Genomic DNA, 14,028 nt, shown 5'->3' with positions numbered 1-14,028 from the left:
TGCCATGGACGAGGTTCAGTGAGATTATTAGGGTTAGGTTTTGAGAGTGTTTGAGAGTAGAGAGGGCTTTCAGGGTGGCGGGTAGTATGAAATGATAGGGTTTGGGGGTCTTTTAGATTTATTTTAGAAATGGTCGTCTGTGGCCGTTGATCTTTATGATCAACGGCCGACATAAAAGGTTTTAGGGGCCGGATCGGGTAGCTGGGGTGTGGGCTGGGTAATATATTTGAAATTGGGCTGGTAATTGGGTTAGGTTGGGGTTGAAATTGAAAATAAAAATAGGCTAGATTTTAAATAGCCACTTTTAATAGTTATGCAATTTATAAAAAATAATAAATTATTTCAAAAAATATTTTTGCGTACAAAAATAATTTAAAATATTGTTTAACATTTTAAAAATATAAAAGATCATTTTATGCATCAATAATGTAATTATGCATTAGTAGGGCTATTATTGCAAATATGTGCAATTTAGCCTAAAAATGTAAATATAGTTATAAATAAATGCACTGAAAATGTTTAAACACTATTTTGGCATAAGTATAGAATTTAGATGATTAAATCATCACAAAAGTAATTTTAAGAATAATTATTGGATATTTTATAAATAAAAGAGAAGAAATAAATTGATTTTAGAGCTCTTAAAATAATAGAAAAATTATAAAAAATTCTTGTGCATGATTATAACTGCATACTATTTTGAAAGTATATATATGTACTAAAAATATATGGGGGAAAATTGGGTATCAACAGTATTTGGAGAAAGGAGAATACCCAGGAAATACTACGCACACTCAGAAGTGTACACTTCGAAGATTGGCTAACTATTTCTTTCAGAGAGAAGAAATTCTATATGGAAGCACACCTGACTTAAGACTGCTACAATGTGTGGATGCCAAGGAGGCATCTAGGTTGCTTGAAGAGATACACGCCAGAACCTGCGAAGCTCATATGAACAGGTTTGTCCTAGAAAAGAACATATTAAGGGTAGGGTATTTTTGGATGACTATGGAGAGAGATTGCATCAAATATGTGCAAAAGTACCACCAATGCCAGGTACATGCTGATATGATACGAGTGCCACCCAACGAACTCAATGCAACGAGTTCACCCAGGTCTTTCTCTGCCTAGGGCATGGATGTGAGTAAATTATTACCGCCAATACTACCAATCTCAACAGTGATATGATGAAAGCCATGTGTGAAACATTCAAAATTAAACACCAGAACTCTACAGCATATAGGCCACAAATGAATGGAGTCGTGGAAGACGCCAACAACAATATCAGGAAGATATTAAGGAATATTGTGGATAACTACAAGTAATTGCACGAGAAGCTACTGTTTGCTCTCCTCAGATACCGCACCACGGTCCGCACATACACTGGGGCCACCCCCTATCTACTAATCTTTGGTACTGAAGTTGTCCTACCTACCAAGGTACAGATTCCTTCCCTAAATCATACAGGAGGCCAAGCTCAGCGATTCAAAATGGATACAGAGCCAGTATAAGCAATTGTCTCTCATTTACAATAAAAGTATGAATGTGGTTTGTCATGGTCAACTCGACCAGAATAGAATGGCAAGGGCATTCAACAAGAAGGTTAGACCGAGGAAATTCATACCGGGGCAATTGGTGTTGAAGCGTCTTTCCACATCAGGACGAAGCAAAAGGAAAATTCTCACCTAGTCGGCTCCCTTACGTGGTTCACCAAGTACTGACTGGAGGAGCACTCATACTTGTAGAGATGGATGGAGAATTATGGCCAAAACCTATCAATTTGGACGCCATCAGGAGATATTATGTTTGAGAGTGTAGTTTTACACTTTCTTTTGATGTAACATGAACTACACTTGACCTTATTCCCATTCAAGAGGGGATACGTAGGCAGACTTGTAGGTTCAATCACATCATAGTAAAATCTTCATTCCCCTCCACGTTCTTGATCCGAGGCAAGATTTCGAGTATTCGTCAATCTCCTTACATCAAGGATCACCGAGAAATGCATCGCCGGGAGTATACATTAAACTCGGGCAGAATTTTGAGGGGGTCCTCAAAATTCCTAGTTAAGAAGGTCTCTATGCCTCAAAGCATGTCGCGGTCTATGATTCGACCATACTATTTACTTTTGAACATTATTTTAAAACAATACTTACAAATGATTTACCATAAATGCATATTTTCGAAAATCACATTTTATAATAGTCAGTTGTTACCCAGGGCGACTCGAACAAAGTGTCAAGACAGGAGCCAAGGAAAAGTGAGGAATCGAGAGCACGAACCGACCTTTCCCCCAGCACTCATGAGTTTTTTTGGATGCAGCCATAATGGACATAAAGAGCATATATATATATATATATATATATATATATATATATATATATATATATATACACACACACAAACACACACACACACATAACAAAACTACTATCTTCACACCGAAAGAAGTCGCCAAGCACAAACGCGTCAAGCTTAGGACAACTTTTCTTTCTCGTATTCAATCATTGCATTTCATGCATAGGGCTAAGCAATGCTCTCATTATACTGCATGAAACTAAGCATTGTCTCCATTAAATTGCATGAGGCTAAGCACTACCTCCATTATTGCGTAAGGCTAAACGCTGCCTTCCTTTACATGAGACTAAGAATTGTCTCCATTACATTGCATGAGGCTAAGCACTGCTTCCATTATAGCATAAGGCTAAACGCTGCCTTCCTTTGCATCAGACTAAGCACTATCTTCGTTACATTGCATGAGGCTAAGCTCTGCCTTCATTATTGCATGAGGCTAAACGCTGCCTTCCTTTACATGAGACTAAGCACTATCTCCATTACATTGCACGAGTCTAAGCACTGCCTCCATTATTGCATATGGATAAATGTTGCGTTCCTTTGCATGAGACTAAGCACTCTCTCCATTATATTGCATGAGGCTAAGCACTACTTCAATTATTGCATAAGGCTAAATGATGTGTTACTTTGTCGAAGATTAAGCAATGTATCCATTACATTACATAAGGCTAAGCACTACCTTCATTATTGCATAAGGCTAAACGCTGCCTTCATTTGCATGAGACTAAGCAATGTCTCCATTACATTGCATGAAGCTAAGCACTGCCTCCATTACTGCATAAGGCTAAATGCTGCCTTCCGTTGCATGAGTCTAAGCATTGTCTCCATTTCATTGATTGAGGCTGAGCATTGTCTCCATTACATTGCATGAGGCTAAGCACTACCTCCATTATTTCATAAAGCTAAACGTTGCCTCCCTTTGCATGAGTGTAAGCACTGTCTCACTTACATTGAAAGAGGCTAAGCACTGTCCATATTACTGCATAAGGCTACACACTACCTTACTCTACATAGGGCTAATCATTTCCCTCATTATTCGCATCGGGCTAAACACTACCGTCATTACCTTGCATAAGGATAAGCACTGCCTCCTACATTATTAAGGCCAAGCATTGCCTTCCTCTGCGTAGGGCTAAGCTCTGCCCTTATCTCATACAAGGCTAAGCATTGCCTTGTCTCGTTCTCACATATGGATAAGCATCACCCGTTCCCTCTATTAAGCTATCAATATCAATGCATCCGTGCATTTCATGAGCTGAAATATCACCGAATTGTCCGAAGGTTTCATAGTCTGAAGGCATCATCCTCATAGCTCGAAGACATCATACCATGGCCTAAGGATCTCCCGAAACTACATATCATTATTCAAAGGCGTCATAGTCCGTAGGCACAATCCTCATCGCCTAGGACACCATTTCAGGGCCTGTGAATCCCTTATTATATGCTTCATGGCCTAGGACATCATGGTCTAGTGACATTATCCTCATTGTTCGAAGACAGCTCTCATCGTCCGAAGGGAATTTGCATCTTGTTTAGATTCCCGCAATAACTATATATATTCGTGTGTATCATGTTTTAAGTTTTGCATGTAACCCAGGAGGTAACCGTTCTACAAACAGGAGCAATTCTCGGTCCGATTTTCGTTCACAACGTTCACATTCTTTGATTACCTCAAACGTGACCGATCACTAACAATTGATCATTTCCATCCTGTAACTGCTGAAACGCTTGTCTTGTACATTCATAACGTTCAAACTCGCATTCATAGCTCCACCTAAAATTATCCATTACTTATGACACTACCTTATCCTAAGAAAATCTTTCTTCGAAACATATGATCATTTTTATAACAACTCCATCGATTTCGTTCGTCGTTAGATCCAGAACTACACACGGCCTGATTCTCGTAGCAGCAGGGATATTTAGGCAATTCAGGAACCAGGGTTCGGCCCCCATTTTTTCACAAAAACACCTCATCCTTGCTCATTCGGACAAAATTGGCCATTATTTTCTTTATTCAACAAATCTTTCATCATTTCCGGATAAAGACTTATAGCTAGTGATACCCAATTTTGCCCTCATATTTTATAAAATATTCTATATACTTTCAAAATATCATTTTTGCACTATAACAAAATTTATAGGTGTTATATAAGTATTTTATAGGTTTAATATTATCTTATATTTAATTTATTCAAATATTTGTCAATTATCCCTTCAAATTATTTTATAGGGTAATTTTATCATCCCAATTTATCATTACCCACACACATTTTATAATATTTTATCTCATTTTTACATAATTACATTTATACTACACTAGTTACAATAATATCCTATATTCTCTAAATAACTGAGTTTATTATATTATTTATACCAAAATAGCATTTTATATTTTTATAATAGTGAGTTATTATTTTTAATTTATTTATTGCATAAATAATATTTTTTACTATTAATTAGACGTTTTACTAATTTTATTTTAAAATAATTTTGGGTGCTTCAAAAGCTCGCCCAAAATAGGCCAATTTCTGGACAATTTTAATGGCCCAAAAGCTCTGGCCCAATCCCTTTAGCCCAAACCAAACAACCCCATTGACTCAACCCGGTCGTGACCCACTAAATGACCCGCTCCACTCATTTTTTTTATCCTGGTCGTTGATCTCTCAAGATCAACGGCCCTCACTCACCCAGCTCTTTTAAATTAACCACACCCTAAAGCCATGCCTATTTTCTTGAGATTTCCGCCCTAAAATCCTCTCGTTCTCTCTTCTCTGAAAGAAACCCTAGCCGCCCCTACTCAAACCCCAGTCCCAATCTGATATTACATGGAAATCTTCCATGTTTACTTTCCTTTTCGCACACACGGTGATTCTTACCGTCTCCTCAATGTTACGGTGTGTTTGGTACTCGGTTATTATGGAAGTTAAATCAACGGGTGTCCGTTCAACTCTGCTTGTGTATTATCTCCATGTTCTTGACTTAATACATTCACTACCAAGCTATATGGGTCCGATTCAGTGAGGTCTTTAACTATTTTTTGTTCTCCGTCTTGAACTAGGGTTCGCCTACTTTTTCTCCTAATTTTATTCTAAATCAATTTTGCATACTCCTCTTTACTTATTTATGTTTGATTGACAAGGTTTCCTTGTTTGTTCGTTTAATTTTGTTACTATAAAAAACCCTTCAACAATTCCCCTATGAAAGACTTTGACTACTGTTATTCTCTCACTCTTACACTCTCTATAGTATTCTGCACTCTTGATTGTGGCCGGTTGAAAGCCAAGGCCACCAAAATCCTCTCTATCTACCTTCTTAGTGCGAGCACCTCTCCGGGCTCATTTGAAGCTCCTGTGAACTCTGACGCACTAGGATTTGGGGGTTTTTGTTTTCCTTTTCGCTACTGACATTCAAGTTGTTGGTGGCACTTGGTTTTCTATTCTATTTATTTGTTGAATCTTCAAACTGGTGAGTACCTTGACTCATGCAATTATATCTTCTTTTGTTGGTTCTTAGTGCTTTGTATATTCATGTTGTTTGAACTTTGTGAACCAATATGATTTCAATATTGTGTTATTTTTTGTTTGCAATCCTACTTGCTTTGAAGCTAATCTGTAGTTCTAAATTTCCTAGTATCAAAACCTGCTTAGATTCGACACTTCAATATATGCTCATTATGTTCCGCTTGAATGATTTTGACTATCTTTAGACTGCTATGCTGTTATGACCGCCTATTATTTGTTGTGAGTCTTTTCTCATATCTTGTCTTGGATTCTCATACTGAAATTCTTAGGGAATCATCTACTACCTTGAACTTACTTTAGTGGACTTCTTTCTGATAAATCCTTTATGTGGGCTCTACTGTTTTCCCTGCTTACATGAACCCTATTTTTGTCCCAATATTTTAACCAAACATGTTGCTTTGTTGTTGAGAACTTTAATGTGGTGTTTGGTCAACTCTCCTAATGTTGTGTTTATCACCTGCTGAATGACTGAACCTATGTTGTTAGTTTGTCATGTCAAACATACCATGTATAAAACTAAGCCCTACTGATTTTCTTAGTTTCCATGTTCTTTTTGTAATCAATCGTGTCATTCATACTTTTGAAATGCAAATATGTTTCCTTCAAGACCTGCCATCTTGTCCCTGTGGGAATTCCTGTTAGTAGGCTTCAAAATTTTTTGAATGATTGCCATGTGATGTTCATTAGTTTATGATGTTAAGTTGTTAATCTGCAAACTGCTGGATAAAGTGGTACTTCTATCTGGGCTTGATATGGGTCCATGTGGGCCAGAATTGTGCACTCGATACACTATAATGCTTGAGTTGAGTTTAGGTCGGGGTCTCCTATCGGTTGTCTCCTCTTAGGCCTTCTCTATTTGTTGGGCCAGTAGTCATTTCAGTTTTATAATATTTGTGCCTGTTGTTCGTTTATTTTTGGGCCTGTAATAATTTATAAATAAATAATGGGGAAACTAGTAAAAAGGGGTCGGGAACTCTAGTGCTCGCATGAATGGGTAGAAAACATGCCTATAGGGTCTAAATGCTTTATTTGATATCTAGTTTGACATGATATATTTCTATACACTGATAGAAAGCATGCCTATGGGAACATATATGATTCGGAGGCTTGGTTGGAAGGATAGAAGTTTATGAACTTATGAAATTTCAACATGTGATTTGGTCTTTTATTCTTTGATGTGATGTTTCTGTATATTTTTGAGACTTTGGATAGGTCCAAATACTTTTTATGGACTTGTTAGGATGGTAGGGAGGGTTTTCGAGAGGCTCGAGTGAGCTTTGAACAAGTCTTGAGATTTCGGTACTTTGATGATGTTCTAAAGCTTTAGAAGTGCGGAGGAAACTTTTTCTAGTGCTGAGGGAAATTTTAGAGTGTTGAGGCAAAGCCTCAAGTGCAGAACACAACCTCCCGAGTGCAGAGAAAATGCCCCAAGTGCAGACCACACTGAAGGCCGCAACTGAAAATCTGCAGGTGTGTTGGTCTGACTTGAGAAGCTTATATCTCTTAACTTATGAGGAATTTGACAATGATCCAAAAATAAAAGTTGTATCCCTTTGAGTTTACTTTCCAGAAATTTAAATCGTACATTATTTAAAAAATTTCATCTAGAGTTATGGTTAATTTACTAAAGTCTGGAAGTGAAGTCACTGCTGGACTGTGACCGCACTACATGGATTGCAACCACAAAGCTTAGAGTGCAGTTAGAAGTGCGGCCAGCACTGTGTGACATCAGATTTTTGTATATAAACATGAGTTTTGGATTTTTATTTTTTTATTCACCGCTTTCAAGACTTGGAAGCTTGATTTTGAAAGGATTAAAGCTAGATCATCATCTACAAGCTTGGGGTAAGTGATTTTAACATATATCTATGAGGTTTACATAAATCTATCACTAGATTTAACACCCAAACCTAGGATAGAACAAGTAAAATTTGTGAGTTTTGACCTACAATCTAAGAATGTGAAAATTAAGATATTGAGCTCTGATTTGGACATGGATTTGAACAGACTTAGACTCATGGGATATAGGTAGTCGAGATCTATCCCTTCACTCGGGTTTTAACCATGTAGCTCCTGGTTGACTTATGTTAACTTTTTGGGAATCGATTGAAGATCGAAACTATATTGTTTAGAATTAATTTCTATGACCTTGTTGACGTTATGGTGTTGTATTTGACTAGATTCGAGCCGTTTGAAGTTGGATTTTGACAATTCGGTAATTTTTGCTTATGTTTTAGCTAATGGGTAAAGGCAAGTCTCTTGGATAACCTTGTTAAGAGAGAGACCACATATGATTGATTTGAATGTTATGTGTTTGAGATATTGGGAACGGTGTATATGCAAGGTGGTGAACGTATATGTATATACCAAGTTTATATTATGTCCGTGGGTAGAATCGAGATACTTTATGCCTTGTTTTAATTATATGCTTATCTTGGTTCATGGTTTATTTGGTTTATATAACTGCGTTGACTTTCTTATACATTCTAGAGATCATGCCTAGGTTTATGGTTGTTTATGAAGGCATGAGAGCTCATTCTTGATATGTTGTATCTGTAATCATTTAGAAATTCTATAAACACATATTTGCATGATTATTACTACCTCTGTTCCAGTTTATGTGAACCTATTTTCTTTTTGGTCTGTTTTAGAAAGAAGGACCCCTTTCTAAATTTGGTAACAATTTAGCTTAAACTTACAATTCTACTCTTAATGAGAAGCTTTTATAACCACACAAATACTCCGGGCCCCTTTTTGACTTGTAGGACCTTAAATTTCAGAAGTCTTTATTTCTCCTTAAACTCTGTGACCGGTCAAACAGGTTCACATAAATTGAAACGGAGGGAGTATTAAGGTCTTATGCATTTTTTATCTATTAATTCTTGGAAATACGTATATATTTTTTATATGGATACTTGATCTGGATTGAGATTGTGGCACGAAAAGGTAAAGTCGTGCAGTTGAGATATAATTATGGCACACGACATGATGAACGGATATTTGATGTTGAATGAGCTATCAAGCTCCTTTTTGCACTCTGATAAGGATCCATCCCTTTACATTCAGGTGTAATGCATGTTACTTTTGGCCCTGTTAGCGTGGTCGATACATGCATTGTGTATCACGTTTCAATGATACATGGATTGTGTGTCGTGTTTAGTGATACAAGGATTGTGTGTTGGGTTTCAGTGATACGTGGATTGTATATCAGGTTCACTGATACATAGATTGTGTGTCGGAGTACATGGATCGTGTACCGTATGGTGAGCGGTAGAGTTGAGCATGCATAGATATCACTGATTAAATTAGAAGCATTCATTTAAATTCTAACTATTGTATGTGACTTGTAGCCTGTTTGGCCAAGCTTCTTTTGAGGCAGAAGCACGTTTTTTTGGTTAAAAGTGCTTTTCTTCTAAAATTAAGGTGTTTGGCCAAGCTTTTGAAAGGAAAAAAGTGCTTTTGAGGAGAAGCAGAAGCAATTTTGGAGAAGCAGAACAAAGTAGCTTCTTCTCAAAAGCACTTTTTTGAAAAGCACTTTTGAGAAAAATACACTTAAAAGCAGTTTTTTAAAGCTTGGTCAAACACTAATTGCTGCTCAAAAGTACTTTTGAAATCCCTTTGCCAAACACAAACTGCTTCTCACCAAAAGTACTTTTGAGAAAAGCACTTTTGAGAAAAAGCACTTCTCAAAATAAGCTGATCTTTGCAGCTTGGCCAAACGGGCTATTATATATGCTCGGTCGGGGGCCTCGACCCCGTTGATTGACGCATGGCATCTTTAAATGACGTATCAGAGTAGCGTTATGATTATCTTTTTAATTGGTAAAGCAAGTTTCACACTTTTCGATTGTTTTAGTTCTTTAATATCTGTTGTCTATGAGTTATTTACTATTTTAGTTCTAAGCTACGTTGTATTTATTGGCGTTGTAAGTATCTTGATGCCTATAGACTCGCCACTACTTCTTCGAGATCAGACTTGATACTTACTGGATGATATCTTGTAAAAAGATGTGATAGACTGAAAGAAATGAGTTACGAATCATTTACCTATCATTTGGGGAAGAAATAGCATTTGAAAAATTGCCCCTTAAGGTTTAGGTTTTGAAAAATGAGAGAATGAATGAAAAATCCCGTCCAAAATCGTTTGAACAGTTATAGATATTGCATTTGCGATCAGGGATTCACAAATGCGAACCCCTCAAATGTGAACATCCCTTCGCAAATGCGAAGAATCTCTAGGACCTGCTACTATCTCAAATGCGAACAATTGTTCGCAGATGCAACCTGTTCTTATCACAATTACGATCCTGAGCTTCGCAATTGCAAAGGTCCCCTCCCAGCCCTTCTGATCGCAAATGCGAAACTTCTTCACAAATGCCATGTTCGCATTTGCGAGCTAAACTTCGCAAATGCGAAGTCTGCAGACCTAAAGCTTACCAACAATTTTTTTTAAGTCCAAATCACTCCGTAGCCTATCCAAAACTTACCCGAGCCCTCAAGGCTCCAAACCAAACATGCACTGTCACGCCCCAAACCGAGGGACAGGACCGGCGCCTGACCGGGTAGCCCCAGTCAAGCGGACCTGGGTGCCTTTCCTATCCCACGTGTTACCCCGTATTTTCATAGCTCATTAATCAAAGAATTAGCCATTTATAATTAAAACACCTTTTTACAAAACATACATAACATACATGGTTACTTAATGAGGTCTACAACTTACGTCGCCCAACATACAAAATACATATTTACATAAGTTCGTAACCCATATTTACTGTCTACGGAGCCTCTAAGGATACAAATGATAATACAATACTTGCAAGTAACAAGGCTCCGGCTATACCTTACACAAATACCTAAAACATGACTCCGGAATAAAAGCGGCATGAGCCACGTAGGGCCCCGAGAGGAAAGGGGCTCACCAATACAGCTAACGGAAAGTGAGGGGGAGCTACGGTCGGTGGACTGGAGTACCTGCTATGGATCCACCTACAATCATAACACGAATGTAGCGCCCCCGGCAAAAGGGACGTCAATACATTTGAATTGTACTGGTATGTATGAACAAACTTTGCCCTAAGCAAACTCAAACCATACACAAGTAACAGGTAGTAATGGAATCAACAATCAAATACACACGAAAGGAAACAATCAAGCCAAACAAGTTTACAATCTCTCCATTTCCCCTTTAACATTTTCACAATAATGATTTCACAACTTTAATCGGCAATCAAATACACATGAAAGGAAACAATCAAGCCAAACAAGTTTACAATCTCTCCATTTCCCCTTCAACATTTTCACATCAATGATTTCACAAATTTCTCATATTTTCATTTTAATAGTGATTTCAATCACTTTCCACCCTTATTACCTCGGCCACCCTTATTACCTCGGCCACCCTTATCACCATAACCCACACCTTATTACTTCGTGTTGTGGCGCGCAACCCGATCCCACCGAACAATCACAATTCAGAAACAACACAACAACAACAATACTTCACAAAGAACAACAACAACAATTCTCAAGTATTACAACAACAATTCTCAAGGAATAGCAACAACAATTAACAAAGAATTTCCATAACCAACAATACCACTCCCATCATATTCAACAACTCATATGCGTTTTATGTCACAACAATAATTGCCCACGATAAGCCATATATGTTATTACCACAGTTGTTCCAATTGCATCATTTACGATTTCCTTCCATCACTTGTTTCTCAGCTCTTGCCACATAATACTTTCACAATCACACATTTGGTTTATTGCCAATTACTTACACCATTATATCGGGAGGCTCAACCACGAACACTCAAATCATACCAATAACAAGAATTTCACACATAATCCACGTAGATATCACATACCAAATATTCGTACACCAAACAAGGTGATTTTACAAAGGTCAAAGTTAGCCATACATACCTGGAGCCGAATTCCCTTTTAATTTCTACTTTCAACTTCACCAAAAAGCCTAGCAACGTCAATCTAGTGCACAAATTAACACATATTTCTTAGAATCAAAGTTCCCAATCACTACCTGAACACATTTAGATTATCAACCCTCCTTTGTACAATCCTTTACTCCTACCCAATCCCTCTTACCATATTTTAGGTATTAAAAGACATGCATGAATGTTTCAACCTCTATTATCAAGAATCAATGCATGAGACTTCCCCCCCCCCCCTAATTAAACCTGAAAATTAATGAAAATGGGTTAGGTATTTTACCTGCAAGAATGGGGATGAAGACACTCACTTTGAAATTTCCTGGCCTGGTTAGTTTTGAAGAATCAATTAGAAGAAGATGAACTCTCTCTCAAGAACCCTCTCTTCCACTCTCTTATTTTGTTCAGAAAGGTTGTAAAAATGGGGGGTTGGGGTGTTTTATTAAAAAGGGGGTTGGGTTTAAAATTTAGAAAAAAAAAAGTACCCGAGTAAGATATGCGGTCGCACTTTGCGATCGCAGAGACGAAATGCTGCCCGCAGAATGGACCGCAAAAGTGCTCCAAAAATCTAATTCTTCTATTTGGGTTTGCGGCGGAAATGCGGTCCGCATACACGCTTTGCGGTCGTATAATGCACCGCATTTTTTACCACAAATTTGCCTGGCACATGGACTCATTTTGCGATAGAAATGCGGTCTGTATATCAGTTATGCGGTCGCATAATGGACCACATTTTGACCTTAATTTTAACCAAATCACTAACTCATTATGCGGCAGAAATGCGGTCCGCATACATGATTTGCTACCGCATTCTGGACCGCAAAATAGCACTTTTCTGGAAAAACTTGGTTCTTTAATTTTTAAATACTTAGATCAGTTCAATTGGAAGAGTTTTACACATTCCCAACACATACTCGGAACCTGACCCTACGAGCTACTAGGTTTTGAGCACAAATTTTTACGGGGCCTTACATGCACATAAGTCCTAAAATATCATACGTACTTGCTTGTGCTATCAGATCGCCAAAATAACACCTAGAACTACGAAATTAGCACCAAATTGCATGGCATTTTTAAGAAAGTTTCAAAACTTCATTTGTTTCAATCCAAGGTCTGAATCGCATCAAATCAGTCCCGTTTCTCACCAAACATCACAGATAAGGTATAAATATCATATCGGACCTGTACCGGGCTCCAGAACCAAAATACGTGCCCGATACCAACGAGATCACATATTAACCAAATTCTTAAAACCATTATAATTTCAGTCTTACAATTTTCATCAAAAATTCATTTCTCGGGACAAGGACCTTGGAATTCGATTTCGGGCATACGCCCAGGTCCCATATTTTACTACGGACCCATCGGAACTGTTAGAACACCGGTCTGGGTCCGTTTACCCAAAAAGTTGATTGAATCAACAAAAATCAACTTTTTAGGTCACAAATTATTATCTCTTAAATTTTTCACATAAAAGCTTTCCGGATACACGGCCGGACTGCGCACGCATATTTAGGAGAAATAAAATGAGGTTTTGAAGATCTCGGAACACGGAATCGAGTTTAAATACATAAGATGACCCTTTGGGTCATCACATTCTCCACCTCTAAAACAACCATTCATCCTCGAAAGGACATAGAAATGTACCTGAGATGGTGAAAAGATGGGGATATATGCTCCAGATATCGGACTCGGACTCCCAGGTAGCTGCCTCAACAGGGTAACCTCTCCACTGCGCACGAACCGAAGGATAACTCTTCGATCTTAACTGACGAACCTGCCGGTCTAGAATAGCTACCGGCTCCTCCTTGTAAGTCAAATCATTGTCCAACTAGATAGTGCTGAAATCTAACACGCGGGATGGATCGCCATGGTACTTCCGAAGCATGGACACGTGAAACACTGGATATACCGCTGATAAACCTGGGGGCAACGCTAGTCTATAGGCCACCTCTCCCACTCGATCAAGGATCTCAAAAGGCCCGATGAACCTAGGGCTTAACTTGCCCTTCTTTCTAAAACTCATTACACCCTTCATGGGTGACACCCGAAGCAACACTCTCTCTCCGACCATGAATGCCACATCACAAACCTTACGGTCGGAATAACTCTTTTGCCTGGACTGAGCTGTACGAAGTCTATCCTGAATGATCTTAACCATATCCAAGGCATTCTGCACTAAGTCTATACCCAAC

Source organism: Nicotiana attenuata, chromosome 10 (assembly GCF_001879085.1).
Source record: "Nicotiana attenuata strain UT chromosome 10, NIATTr2, whole genome shotgun sequence".
NCBI classification, from domain to species: Eukaryota; Viridiplantae; Streptophyta; class Magnoliopsida; order Solanales; family Solanaceae; genus Nicotiana; species Nicotiana attenuata.
This window is presented reverse-complemented; position numbering follows the sequence as displayed.